This window comes from Acartia tonsa, chromosome 13 (genome assembly GCF_053477335.1).
Source record: "Acartia tonsa isolate MP-2025a chromosome 13, ASM5347733v1, whole genome shotgun sequence".
Lineage (NCBI taxonomy): Eukaryota > Metazoa > Arthropoda > Copepoda > Calanoida > Acartiidae > Acartia > Acartia tonsa.
This window is the reverse complement of record NC_137272.1, coordinates 37,637,388-37,651,730: the sequence shown is the minus strand read 5'-3', so window position 1 is coordinate 37,651,730 and position 14,343 is coordinate 37,637,388. Positions and strand designations below refer to the sequence as shown.

Sequence of the window (14,343 nt, the reverse complement as noted above, 5' to 3'; positions counted from 1 at the left end):
TCTTAATCCGCGAATTGAAGAAATTTCCCAAGCCAATATAAAAGATACCTTGAAAATACCATTAAAATTAGTATTGGTCATGCCTATTGTATATAGAATAAGTGGATATATTGACAGTGGTAAATTGGTCAATTTAGTTTGCTAATATTTGGAACTCATTTATTGGTCAGTTCGCTCATCCAGTAAGTAAGGAGAGAAGGGTGTAAAGGGGGTTTATGGGGGGTATCTTTATTTAAGCCAGCTAAGAGTATCAATTTATAAAAGTACATGAAAATCTGGTGCAACATCCAAATAATAATATAACGATTACATGCCCCCATCTGGTATCAAAGTAAAACTTTGTACTTTAGTTACCATGGACATTAAGGGATAAGACAATGGAAGATAAATGGATGAAAACCCTCATTATGATATTAACAAAATAACCCCTTCTATAGATTAAAATCATTGGTGGAAAAGTTTCAACAAAATTAGATTTTTCAAACAATCAATATTTTTAAAAGTCTCCAAAAATATTAAGTATAAAGTTATAAACTTTTTAAAAACACTTTTGGGAGCCATTACAATTAACTGTTACCTCCCTCCTTGGTAGTTATTAACCATTAGGACTTTAACCCTCTGCTATACCCCATTAACAATTGTGACTAGTATAATTTACAGTCCACTATCCCACCCCTCCCTGGTATTTACTAACCATTAGCTCAGCTGAATTTGAGTTTCCGATTGTGTACGTATCAGCCCCAACCTATCTCAAATATTACTACTAGCTAAAATGCTTCAAAAAAAATCAAATTAAAAAAATTAAAATTTATAATTTATAAATCGTTTATACATTATATCGCTTTTACCTTTGACCGGAGTCCGAGTAGCTGAAAATTGCTTTTGCAATATTTGGGTTATCTATTGTACAACTTCGGAAATTAGGGAAGAAATAGGCAATCAATTTCCAAATGATCAACAAATAAGACATTAAGCCCAGGGATCTAAAGATATAAGACAATATCCGATATATAAATTCCCTATTATGATAACAAAATTACCCTTTTTGTAGATTACAATTCCATTACAATCAAAGTGGAACTGAGCATAATGGTCAACACAATCAAAATTCAACACAAGTCCTTAAGCCAACTAATAAAATATTAAAATACTTTGGGGACTAGTGTAATAAAATACAGCCCAATGTCCAATTCCTTCCTACATTAACCCTCTGAAACCCCATTAACAACAATTTGTCAAACAAACAAATAATCTGTTAGAAATATAAGGGAACTTAATTTAATAAAAATATTTTAGTAGCAAAGTTATTTCATAATACACTTTGTCTGTCCGTTCATCCGACAATCCGACCGTAAATTTAATTTTTTTCCGGTTGGTACTACAGATAGGCATCTGATATTTCTGGTGAAGATTCCCTGTTTCAATGAGCATGTAATTTATAATTTACTTGTTACGTTTGTCTGTCGATCATTTATATTTTGATTTAACAGTATAATTATTTAATCAGTTTTGCAACAAATTTAGTTACAATTTTGTTAAGATTCATGCATTAATATTCTGCTTATTCAGTTCTGACACTCTAAAACTGTTATTCTTCGTTTGTCCTTCCAATCTAGAAATTCGCTTTTATAGATGTTATCATCTTTGTTATTTTTTGATTACTAGAATATGTTTTAATTAAAATGTCAACTTGTCAAAAGAATTTTGAAACACCCTATCCATAAATTATAGTGTATTATAATACTACACATTTAATACATACAATTATAAATTAAGCTTTTATAAATTTGATTTATTATATGATTATTGTATTAGACATAACTACTTTTCTATTGTAAATGCAGGGATCTATAGGGATAAGACAATGGCCGATAACCCCAATAACGATACACAAAATTTCCTTTTCTGTAAGTTAAAATTATTAGATGAACTTAATGACCCAACCAATCACTTAAGTCACTTAAATCATGTTAATGAGATGCGCCTGTTTAAAGGCCAATTCATTCCTTAAACCCATTAAGTCGTAAAATCTTTTAGCAATTAGTACAATTGTGGTATCCGCCTAGGTTAAATGGCAGACACCAGAGTTCAAATGACTACGGCAGTGCGAACAGACGTGGACACTTATACTATAGAGAAGCTACGCTTCTCTAGCAATCACTAAATAATAAACAGAGTCTATTCAGTTGTTCCTTTATTCAGGGCCTAAGGTTTACTAAAGTTATATACAACAAACAATAAATACACAGATAGGAATAAGTAATCATAAACAGAATCAATATAATACATATACAATAGTCAGTTTGGGCAATAATGATCCCCCATCCCTGGAAAGGGTGGGGGGGAATTAACAATACAGCTTAACCATAATAAGGCTGTCAGAATCTATCATTAATTTTAGGTATAGGGAGGGGGTCGGCAGACCCCTTCCCCAGGACTCGGGGGAGGGCCCTCGGCCCTTCCCCGAACCCAGGTCAGGGTTGCCATAGGCATGGCTCACGGTTGCCGAATACCACACAATTCTTAACGTACAAATGACGCGGTTTGGTTCAGGTTCGAACCCGACAACTTTCCGAAAGCAAGTAGACACTCTATGAATTATTCAAACCAGTACTAAACACCCCGAACAATTTAAATCTGCGGATCATGTAAGGAAAACGAAGTAGTGGGTTTCATCTTATTTTCACAGTAGCTTTTGATAGGTTATTTTAGGTTTGGTAAACTTTGTATACTGCCCTGCATGGTTAAGATTGGACCAGCAGGGTTAGAGCCCCCAGCAGGGGCTAGAAATGGAAGAAATGCTACTGTGAAAATGCGATGAAACCAACTACTTCATTTTCTTTCCATGATCTAAATTTTCCAACTGATTCAGTATGTAAATCAAATTAAATTCTAATGAATTGTCTTTAATCATTAGTTTTTCTGTTATCTACATTACGAGGTAAAAAGATGTCTGTTCGTCTGTTGTTCTGTCTGTCTGTCTGAAGCTTAAGATATTTGAAACCACTAAACGTAAAAGCCTCTACTCGTCAGGGAAATATAGTTACTAGCTTTTTTTTAATAGTTGGACCATCCTCCCCTAAAAAAAAAAATTCGAACCACCTCTAATAAGTAAAAAATTGCTTTAGATATAAAAAAAAGAATTAAACTTCTTCTAAAAGTGATATAGGTATTTTTTTCCTTTTTTTGTTTTGTTTTTAAATTCCCTTTTCCCTTTATGAATTTGCACATTTTAATCCGCCAAAATAAGTTATTTTGCAAATGGAAAACCTTATTCCCTTTTTAGTTTTATTTCGATTAGATATAGTAGAACGATGTATGTCTGCTTGTCACTTCGTGTGTCTGAAGCTTAATATCTCAGTAACCACTGAACCGGTTGGGCTCTACTCTGCAGAGAATATGTATACCTACCTATGTGATGGTTTTAAGCTTTTTCTTAAGGGGTGGGGGAACCCATCCCCCCCCCAAAAAAAAAGGAAATTATAAGAGTACCCAAAGTTGTATTCCTATGTCATCTTATTTGTTGGCTCAAAAATTCTTGAATTTTGATTGGATGATTCATATCTGGTAGTATCCCAGAAGCAGCTTATAGCGCCGAAAAAAAATTACGAAATACAATACAAATGACCAATGATAGGCCAGTATACACTTTAATTGACCAATCGTAAAATTTGGTCTATCATTGGTCATTTGTATTGTATGACGTCATTTATTATAGGCACGATAAGTTGTTTCAGTGTCCAAACTTTTAAACCAACCGGAGTAAGGAGTAATTTTGTTTATCATTAATATTAAAGTATATTCATTTATCGTTCGTTGTCTTATCTCTCAAGATCCATGGGATAACTCAACAGATTTAAGTTTTGAAGAGCATATTTTAAAGTTGGAGCCCCGTATGGTTAAAGCTAGGGATCTCAATGGATAAGACAATGGCCGTTAAATTGATGCACATCCCAAATGATGATACACAAGATTACCATTCTGTTTATAAAATAAGTGGTTGAAACGTTTGAATACTTTACATAATTACAAAACCAACCAAAATTAAGTAAAGTCCCCTTAGTTGTTATGCCAACAAATAAGAAAACAGTATTACAAAACTTTGGGGACTAGTGTAACAAACAGCTCATTGTCCCCTTTCTCAATCTCTAAGTCAAAGTCAAAATAAATTTCAAAGGAGGGGGGGTACTAAAATCTCCAAATGCAAAAATTGATTTTACTATAAATCCTAATCCCTTCTTAAGTATTGCATCCACAGCAAATTAATTTCAAGATTAAACACTTTTATAAATGCTACTTTATAAATCTGTATTACAAGCACAACAACTCTATAGCCAATAAGTTTGAAAGTTCTTTCGCATGTAAAAATTACATTTGATTGGGCTTGCAAAGGAACCATTTGAGTATCTCAGGTCGAAAAAGGTTTGTTTTGTGAGCATTTCTAACCAAGTTGTGGCAAAATAATGATGAAAGATATAAAAAGGTAACAGACTGTACATGCCCAATGATAATTAAAATGATCCCTTTATCTAACAAATAAGATAAGTAAACTGTGTTCTGTTTATTAAAATAGTCCTAAAAGTCACATAAAACGTTTTCTTTCTCGTTGGCTTACAAACTAGGACACTTTTATTGAATTTTGTTTGGTTGGTTCATTAAATTGAGGGTCCAAAACACTAAGTGTAATCTACAAAAGAAGTAATTTTGTGTATCATCATGGTTGATGTATATCAATTTATCGTCCATTGTCTTATCCCTTAAGATTCCTGCTTTGTTATAAGCCTTCATGACAAATCCAAAAAGTACAAACAAACAAACAAATTACATTGTAAAAAAAGATGTAGAATTGTATTTTTAACAAGTTTTAATGAAACATAAAAAGACATCGTATTTATTTAATTTGTTTAAACATGAGAAAACCCTAAAATCAAAATTAGTAAAAAAATTTACCTCAAGCTTTCTATACTGCCTATAAAAATTGACGTCATACTGGCCTATCGTTGGTCAATTATAATGTATTCTGACCCGACATTTGTAATTCAGCGTATCATTGATCAAATTAATAGATTGGTTTGACTTTTAGAAAAGCCTCTTTGCTATCACGAAGTGAGAGGACATTGGTCTTATTATTACCCTAGTCCCCAAATTTTCATAATAATGTTTTCTTATGCGTAGGCTTATCAACTTAGGGGACTTTTATTGAATTTTAATTGGTTGGTTCATTAAGTTGAGTGTGTAAACCTTTCAAAAACTTATTATAACATACAGAGAGGGGTAATTTTGTGTATCTTCATTAAGAATGTAAAATGTATATCAATTTATCTTATCCCTTTAGATACCTAAAGAATGTTAACTAATGATATCTTTATTGCAAAATGCACGAAAATTTTTACTTTTATGACCATTTCATGTTTTATTAATTTAAATGTTTATTTATATGTTCATTCACTGCATCAAAATTTCATAATCGAAAAAATACACAATTCCAAATAATATAAAGCCAACAAAGGCGTGCAAATGGTGGGTGTAGGGGTCTAGGTGCTCAATCTCCTAAACCCCTCGACACCCCTCTAACAAGAGTATACACCCCCCTAAAAAGACAAGGGGGTGTCAATTAGGGTTGGGCCGGATATCCGGTCTGGCCGGTTATCCGGCCGGATACAAGATATTAAAACTATCCGGTTACATGATATCCGGCTGATTTTTGACGCCGGATATCCGGTAAATTGCCGGATATTGAACGTTGGCCAGATATCCGGCCCCCTGACAAGATAAAATAAAATAACATTCCTCTTGTTGTCTTTAAAACACCCCCCATCGATTTTGGTTTAATGTAGGTTAAAGCCTGGTAAAACCCTTTGCACGCCACTGAAAGCAAATATAAAGATAAAATTTTATAATTATTGCTGATCACATTTGTATATATTTTACATGTGAGGAATTTAATTCACACTCAGTGTTTATTTATAAGTCTAATAAAAGTTGTCTGCATAAATTAAAGCCATAGTGGGAGGGCCGGGACATTGGGCTGATAATTACACTGGTAACTAAAGTTTTATCATTACATTTTCTTATTTAAAAACTGAAGCTTTTATTAAATTTTGATTGGTTAATATAAAACTAGTAGTGTTCAAAGATTTCAACCAAAAATTTTAATCTAAAGAAGAGGTAATCTTGTTTACAATAGTCGGAGATGATTATTATTTTATCGTCCGTTGTCCTATCACTTAGTTAATATTTTATTGTTGTTACACGCTACAAATTTAAAGAATTACCCCCCCCCCCCCCCAACCCCGATGTGTATTACATGTACATTATTTATATTTATGTATTTTTAAATTTTTGTTAATTATATCTTGTTTTTTTTCAAAGTTACATTTATTAATTTTTTGCTGTGCTACTTATAAATGTTGTCATCCTTGAAAAATAAATCAAGTTTTTCTCGGATACTATAATAAAAAGTTTAAAAAAACTGGCGTTAATTTTGCGATCTTTATATACATAATTTTTCAGTATGGCTCTGAACAGTTTCCAGTCTAACGGATATCAATCGGTTTGGAAGCCATACTGGAAGGGTACTTCTTTGATGAATAATTTCTATCCATTGTCCTCCAAAAAGGATCATATTAATTACTATTGTATTTAATGTAGACAAAATATTGAAGGAATTTAAAATTGTTTTCCATTACCCCCTCCCTGTATCCCTGATATCAAGGAGATTAAATTAATTCATTGTCCTGAAAAGCGTAAATAAAATTTTTCTAATTACATTTCAATTTTCTTAAGCACTCGTCTCTCTCTCTCTCTCTCTCTCTCTCTCTCTCTCTCTCTCTCTCTCTCTCTCTCTCTCTCTCTCTCTCTCTATCTCTCTCTCTCTCTCTATCTCTCTCTCTCTCTCTCTCCCTCTCTTTCTCTCTCTTTTTTTTATCTGTCTCAAATCTTTTCTTTATTACTTTACTTGCCTACTTTACTTGTTTACTAAAGATAAAGTTGTTGGCTTTGTGTACTGTGTATCCGTATAACTGTCCAGTAAGATATCATAAACGGTTGTACCAATTGAATTAACTAAGGAAGTTCCAACACCCCCCCCCCCCCATCAAAAAAATATGGTGGAAGGGTGGTTATTAACCAACCCTCAATTTTTCGGATCAACTAATTTTACGAAAAAAAATACATTTTTACAATAATTTAAGTGGATTGTAGAGTATCGAATATTCTACTGAAAGACTGGATCGAAGGGGTCAATGGGATGTTTGTAACACTAGTCTTCACAGTTTTATAATAACGTTTACTTATTCGTTTGCTTGACAACTTTGGTGACTTTTATCGAATATCTGTAGGTTGGTTCAACAAGTTGAGTATTTCAACCACTAATTATTTAACAGATGGGATAATTTAGTGTCTTGTCATTGGGAACGAACATCAATTTATCTGTCAATGTCTTATCCCTTTAGATCCCTGAGTGAAAGAAGTAAAATGAAAGGCAGTAAATATTTCTACGGTAGAAAAGATAATAGAAATAATTGTCTGGGTCAAGCAACGGCTTCAGGGATGGGACAAGCCGAGATAAATTAATCATCCCCTCTGCCTATTGAGTGGAATTCTGCCTTCGATTTATAAATATTAAGAGGGAAAAATTTAATTAATAAAGATGGGGGTTCCCCTCCCTCCATGAGAAATGGTCAAGCAAGGATGATTATTTACATTAAAGGACATCTAATAATTTTAATCTAAATGCTTTTCAAAAAATATTTATAATTACAATGAAAAAATGTATTTGATTTTGATTCAGTATCCTACCCAATATCCAATATAACCTAACCTGACCATACCAAAAGTTATAAATAAACAAACACGGTAACACCCGCTTAGCAAGGAGCTCCGTATGAAAGCACATAATTGTTTAAGGAGTAACTTGGGTTTGAAAACTAGAGGAAAGATATTATGGTGTGCATAAAATTCCGCATATAATCCCATCCACATAAACTTTACAAAATACAATTAAATTACTAGCGCCTACGCCCCTAGAGACCTTTTCATGGGGGTGAGTTCTACTCACACATTTTGTATACATATATTTTAGGGGGAAAATATCCCTTCTATTTCTGTACTAACAACCTAGAACTCAGGAAGGGAGAAGACAATGGACCTTAAGCTACACTCATAGACGTCCAAGCTTTTTTTTTTTGGGGGGGGGGGTAAACAATCTTTAAGTGGGTGGGGGGTAATTTAAATTTTATCAAATATTTAGTATTAAAAATGCGCGCGAAGCGAGCAAAATTTTTTTTATTAGAGATTTTTTATTTTGGGGGGGGAAATTGTTTGAGGGGGGGAAATAACCCCTCCTAAATGGTTAGGGGTGCCTGCGGTACTCCCAGGGTAGAGGTAAAATTTAAATGGGGAGGGGGGTAATCGCCCCATTACCCCCCCCCCCCCCTTTGGAGGTCTATGGCTACACTTGTACCCAATGTTTTATAATCAGGTTATCTTATTCGTTAGCTTAAAAACTTTGAGTACTTTTATTTAATTTTAATTGGTTATTTAAAACCTTTAGGGGCAAAACTTTTCAACTAATTATTTTGACCTCAAGAAAGGGTGAATTTTTAAATCATCATTAGGGATGTACAAAAATTTATGGTTCAATGTCTTATCCCTTTAGATCCGTGATACAACCAAAAACCTACAACACGGCCCTCTATAACTTCATTGATAAGATTTTATCTAAATGAGTAATTTAAACAATTTAACTGGGAAGCAAGGTTTGTTGAAAATAGTTTCTAGACTAGAGACACAACTAACAAACTCTTGGCTACTGATAAAGAAATCTAATAGTTATTTCTCGCGTCGTATTATAAAGGGCTTTCCGCGGATATAGAATGTACAAAGCTGGATATAATACGATGCTAGACATAGTCTTTTCGTATGGATGAGAACCGGTTCCTATCCACCGGATTTGAATGTATACGAAAAAATGTCTTATTAATATTTACCAATGATTATATTCTCTATATTCGTCCGTATCTCTTTTCTTTCTCATATCATGTCCAATAGTTTTCCTTCTTATGTATGGTTAATTATTTGAATTGCCCTATCGATTTAAAACTTGACATGGTGATTTCTATAGTAGTTAGATACAATTTAAAAACTGTAGCAATTCTACAACCATTATAACAATTTAAGCAATTTTGCAACAAATTTACTTAAAATTTTGTTTATACTTACACATTTATATTCTGCTTATTAGATCTTATTGAGAACAAATGTTAATGTTCGTTTGTCATTATGAATGTTGTCATTATTATTTACACTTATTTTGGTCAGGATGCTTTTCAACAAACCCAAAATTCTAGTAAGTAGGAGTCTATACCATTTCTTTTTAATTAAGGGGTTAAATGCAGGCAGGCAGGGGATATTGGGCTGTTTATTACACTAGTCCCCAAAGTTTTATAAAAACGTTTCCTTATTATTATAGGGGGACATATATCTTGATTGGTTGGTTTATTAAGTTGAGTGTCCAAACATTTCAAGCACTAATTGTAATCTACAAAATAGGTAATTACGTGAATCATCATTGGGGTTGTACATCAATATCGGCCAATGACTTATCCCTTTAGATCCCTGGGTAAAATGTAAAGGTTCTTGACTTATTGAAGCCTTTAACATATCTAACAAACAAATTTATCTTCCAAAAAAAGGGGAAAATTAAAACTCTACTTTCTAATTTAAACCATTTTAAATGTTTGGTATTATAGCTGCTAAATAATTCACTTTCTCTGTCCGACTGTATGTCAGTAATGATTTTTTAGGCTGCTATTTGAGTTTGACTGCAAATTTCTTCTTTTTTCTTTTCCTCTATCTCCTCCTATGAAAACTAAACATCTTCTCTATAACTCAATTTTCCCGTTTGTTCATTGATACTTAATTTTCATTGTGCCTCGCTACTTATATATCTTGTTATTCTTGTTGTATTTAAGAAAAACAATTAAAAAATAAAAGCATTAAACTTCGTTATTTACATTGTTTGTACGTTAAGATCTCGATAACCACTGTAAAGGTTAAGATATTTATTGTGGATGGTTTTGGGCTGTTTTATTTATGAACCAAATCCCTAAGGTCGATTTCCGCAGGGAGAAACAGAATATAGGGCTGTTTATTACACTAGTACCCAAAGTCTTATAATAACTTTGGCTTAACAACCCTGGGAACTTACAATTAATTTTAATTGGTTGGTTTATTTAGTTCGTTGTCTGAACATTTCAACTACTAACTATAATCTACAGAAGGGGTATTTTTTAAAATCATAATTTGGGATATACATAAATTTATCGGCCATTGTCTTATCCCTTTTTTTAGGCTTTTGTCTGAATATATCATATATTAGATAAGTATTCATTAGATGCTGTGGGCGAAAACTTTAGTATTTAAATATAAAAATGTCCCTCCCCCCCCCCCAGAAAAAAACATGTTTTGTTTTGTTTTTTGAGCTAGTTCTGCCTTTTTATATCAAGCCTTGTGTGTGTGATTAAATTTCTAATAATTCAAGGAATTCAAATTTAGTGTAATAATCGATATATTATTACGTGGATTGTGCACCAGATTTTAATATATAATGATAAAGTGATACTCGAGCTGGCTAAAATAAAGATTCCCCATCCCCTCCCTGCCTACTGAATCAACGAACTGACCAATAAATGAGGTCCATATTAGCAACCTAAATTGACGACAATGTTTCCCCTGTCAATATCCACGTATATCCTATATCCATTGTTGTAATATCTAATTAAATTTTGATGGTAAAAATGACGGATTATGACTAATTTCAATCATATTGGGTTAAACTTAATTTTAGGGGTAATTTGATATTAATATTACCTGTTTCTAAAGGGACTATAACATTATTATAACACAGTAACTTATGCTTTTGCTAGAGGGCTTTTTTGAAGTTATATTATTATTAATTACTTTAATTTATTTTCTCGTATTCATTCGAATCCGGTGGATAGGAACCGGTTCTCATCCATACGAAAAAACTATGTCTAGCATCGTATTATATCCAGTTTTCTACGAATATAGAAATGTACAATCATGAGATTAAAACCAGTTTTTTTAGCCGGTGCCTCCGGCACCTTGGGGCTAAAAAAACTAGTTTTAATCTTATAATTGTACATTCTATATCCGCGGAAAGCCGTTTATAATACGATACGAGAAATAACTATTCCAGTACGAAATCAAAATATTTGTATAGTACAAAATAATCATGGATCTTAGGGGATAAGACAATGGCCGATAAACTGATGTACATCCCAATGATAATACATTAAATTACCCTTTTTTAGATTAAAATTAGGGGTTAAAACATTTGAACACTCAACTTTATGAAGCAACCAATCAAAATTATAGTTGCAAGTCTAACCAATAATTTAAAACGTCCGTTTTCCGTCAAACTTTCCGTAAGCTATGCTAAAGGAGATATATAAATTAATCGGCTGCTATTTAAAATAGCAGGCTGATTTTTAAAATCTAATTAACATGTAACGTCGGTCCATGAATCAATAATGCTACATTTAAGAAATATGTATGTTATTTACTTTTCTCATATTTAAGGATTTTTTTTGTTGAGATTCCCGTAGTAAATGAGCATCTACCATTACTTTCATCTTTGAAAACTTTGGATGATGTCATCCTTGTTTCTTAACAAAGCAATTTTGAACCAAGTATCCTTAATAAGAAATCCTTTTATAAAAGTAACAGGATATCTGTCTAGCTCTTCCGAAGGATCTCCTAACTGTTTAACCAATATGGTTCTCCTTTACTAGCTTCTCAAAAATTGACACCACCCCTCTCCACTTCAAGTACGACTGTTAAGGGTTAATCTACAGAAGGGGGTAATTTTGTGTAAAATCATTATGGATGTACATCAATTTATCGACCATTGTCTTATCCCTTTATATCCCTGATGAATAAGAACACATACTTGTTCTACAATAAACTTTTTAAAAGTGGCTTTGCTGTAAGCAAAAAGTGTGTACTGCAATCTATTAATTTTATTCGGTGTCTGAACAATGAAAAATTGTTGTATCATGAACAAAAATTAAGATATCGTGGTGAAAAATCCAGGAACAAGAGATAGATAATAAAAAAGATTCCAAGTTTATTGTGTTGACTATTTGGCTTTAATAAAAAGTTGTTAATTTGCAGCCTAGCTTTTTTATACTAGCGGCTGCACCCATAGGGTCATTTCAAGGAGCGATTGCTATTGGAAGGGTTGTGTTAACCTTCCCCCCTTTAATAGTTGTAAACCTTCCCAGGACCTATTAGAAACTACATTGTAAAGGAGAACCATATCGGATCTGCGGTTAGATACACACAGACAGAGAGACAGACATAAATCCTGTTACTTTTATATAAGGATAGATATACAGAAAAATGTAAGACTTAGGAAAACCTAACTTCTAACTAGACCAGCCTAAGAATTTTTTTTTGCAAATTAAAAAACGCTTTTGCCTTCTAAATGTTTCGTAGTTTTTTTTCTGTTGTTATATTTATAATATAACGTTAGGGGAAAAAAAGAATTATAACTTTTATAAAAAGTTAAAAAATTTATCAATACGGATCCATTACACGTGGTGGCTAGAGGAAAATAGGTTCTCCATATAAGATTGTATACAAGATTATAAACATAGTGTTTATTCATTAAGGTAAATAATTTGGGTTGGGCCGGATATCCGACTGATTTCTTGATATCCGATACCCGGCCAGATTTCTGGCCAACGCCGGAATTTTTTTTTTCAATTAGAACCAGTTTTCTGCCATACTGAAAATTCATGTATAGCATCGTAATACAGACAACCTTCCACGAATATTAAAATAAAAATCATTAAATTAAATTAAGTTTTCATTTTAATATCCACAAAAACCTGTCTATAAAACGATGAAATAAATAACTCATTTAGTTTATGCTATGAAATTTTCTGCTGTTTTTGTAAACATTGTTAATTTTAGCAATTCCTCAATTCTCCTTTGAACCGATTACCCCCTTCCCTTCTTATGACAAGATGCCCAGTGCAATTTTTTCATTGGGATAAAGTGATGTTCAAATTGATTATTTATGTTGAATGAATTGACATATGAATATACTTATTTGATCGATGACATTGTCGCTATTTTAAATGGAAACTTAACTATTCTTATTTAAAAGTAACAGTATGTAATTTTGTGTGTCTGTCTGTAGTAAAGGATCTCACTAAATGCTGGATCAATATTGTTATTTTTTACAGTAAAGATTTTTATAAGCCCAGGAAAGGTTATAACTATGTCAGGGAAGGGTAACTGCACACTTCCACGAAAAATACTCCCCACCCCAACAGACAAAAATATTATAATTAAAAGTGGAAGGTCGAGTTCCCCCCCTCCCCTCTCCATCCATAATAAGTGCCCCTGGAGACCTCTAAGTGCGTAGTCGCCAGTAGTTAAAACTGCAATATAAGCCAACATATTATTTATCCATTAATGCCTGTAATGTTTCTTACATTATTAATTGCCTAAAGAATCAAGACCCCTGTTTTTCCTACACTTAGATATGAGGAGAGGTGCTATGATAACGGCAAGTAAGCAAGTTGACGTTCCCGCATTTAGGATGAATTTATTATTATAATTATAAAATTAGAATGTTGATGATGATTCCTGTAAAATTTAGGTACGTTTTAGAAAGTCTAAAGCAACTCTGTACTCATTACCAGAAAGTCAAATTTTACATTTAAAACTTTTTGACAATCTTTTTTTGTATGATATAATTATTCTAATCATGTAATTATTGAAAAAAATATTCCTAGGAGAACAAGGTACACTATTTTAGGCGAATCATCTATATATTAAATTCATAAAATAAAAAAAAGTAATTATGTCCTTAAACAGAATCCTGTATATAGGCAGTTTTGCAGAAGTTTGTATACTATTATATTTAAACCTTTTAGATTAATATTCTGCTTTTTAAGTTTTAACACTCTTCAAGTGTTCAGTTATGTTTGTTGAAATAAGAGCTTAGCTTTTATTGAAGATTTTATTTTGGTTGTTTTAAATGAATGTTTATTATCTGAGCATAAAAGGACATGTCCCTAGGATATTTGGTATTTATAGCCGGCACAATAATAATATATACTCAAACTTTTTTGTTAGCATAACACAGTGTGGAGTTTGTAAGGACTTTTCTTTTCTTGTTAGACGCTGCTTAACAAATCCTATTAAAATTGTAAAATAAAAAGGTTTTCTTTCTCAATAACTACTGAACTGATTGGGTTCTCTAATTAGGGTAAGCTTCACATAGATCCCATTATGGTTTTTGTC

At 32.4% G+C, this 14,343-nt stretch overlaps 1 protein-coding gene across 1 annotated transcript in view; it reads right to left on the bottom strand.

Moving 5' to 3' along the window:
• The window catches only part of LOC145335282 (uncharacterized), a 138,926-nt gene that overhangs the window by 39,310 nt on the left and 85,273 nt on the right, over positions 1–14,343 (bottom strand). The window lies entirely within an intron of this gene.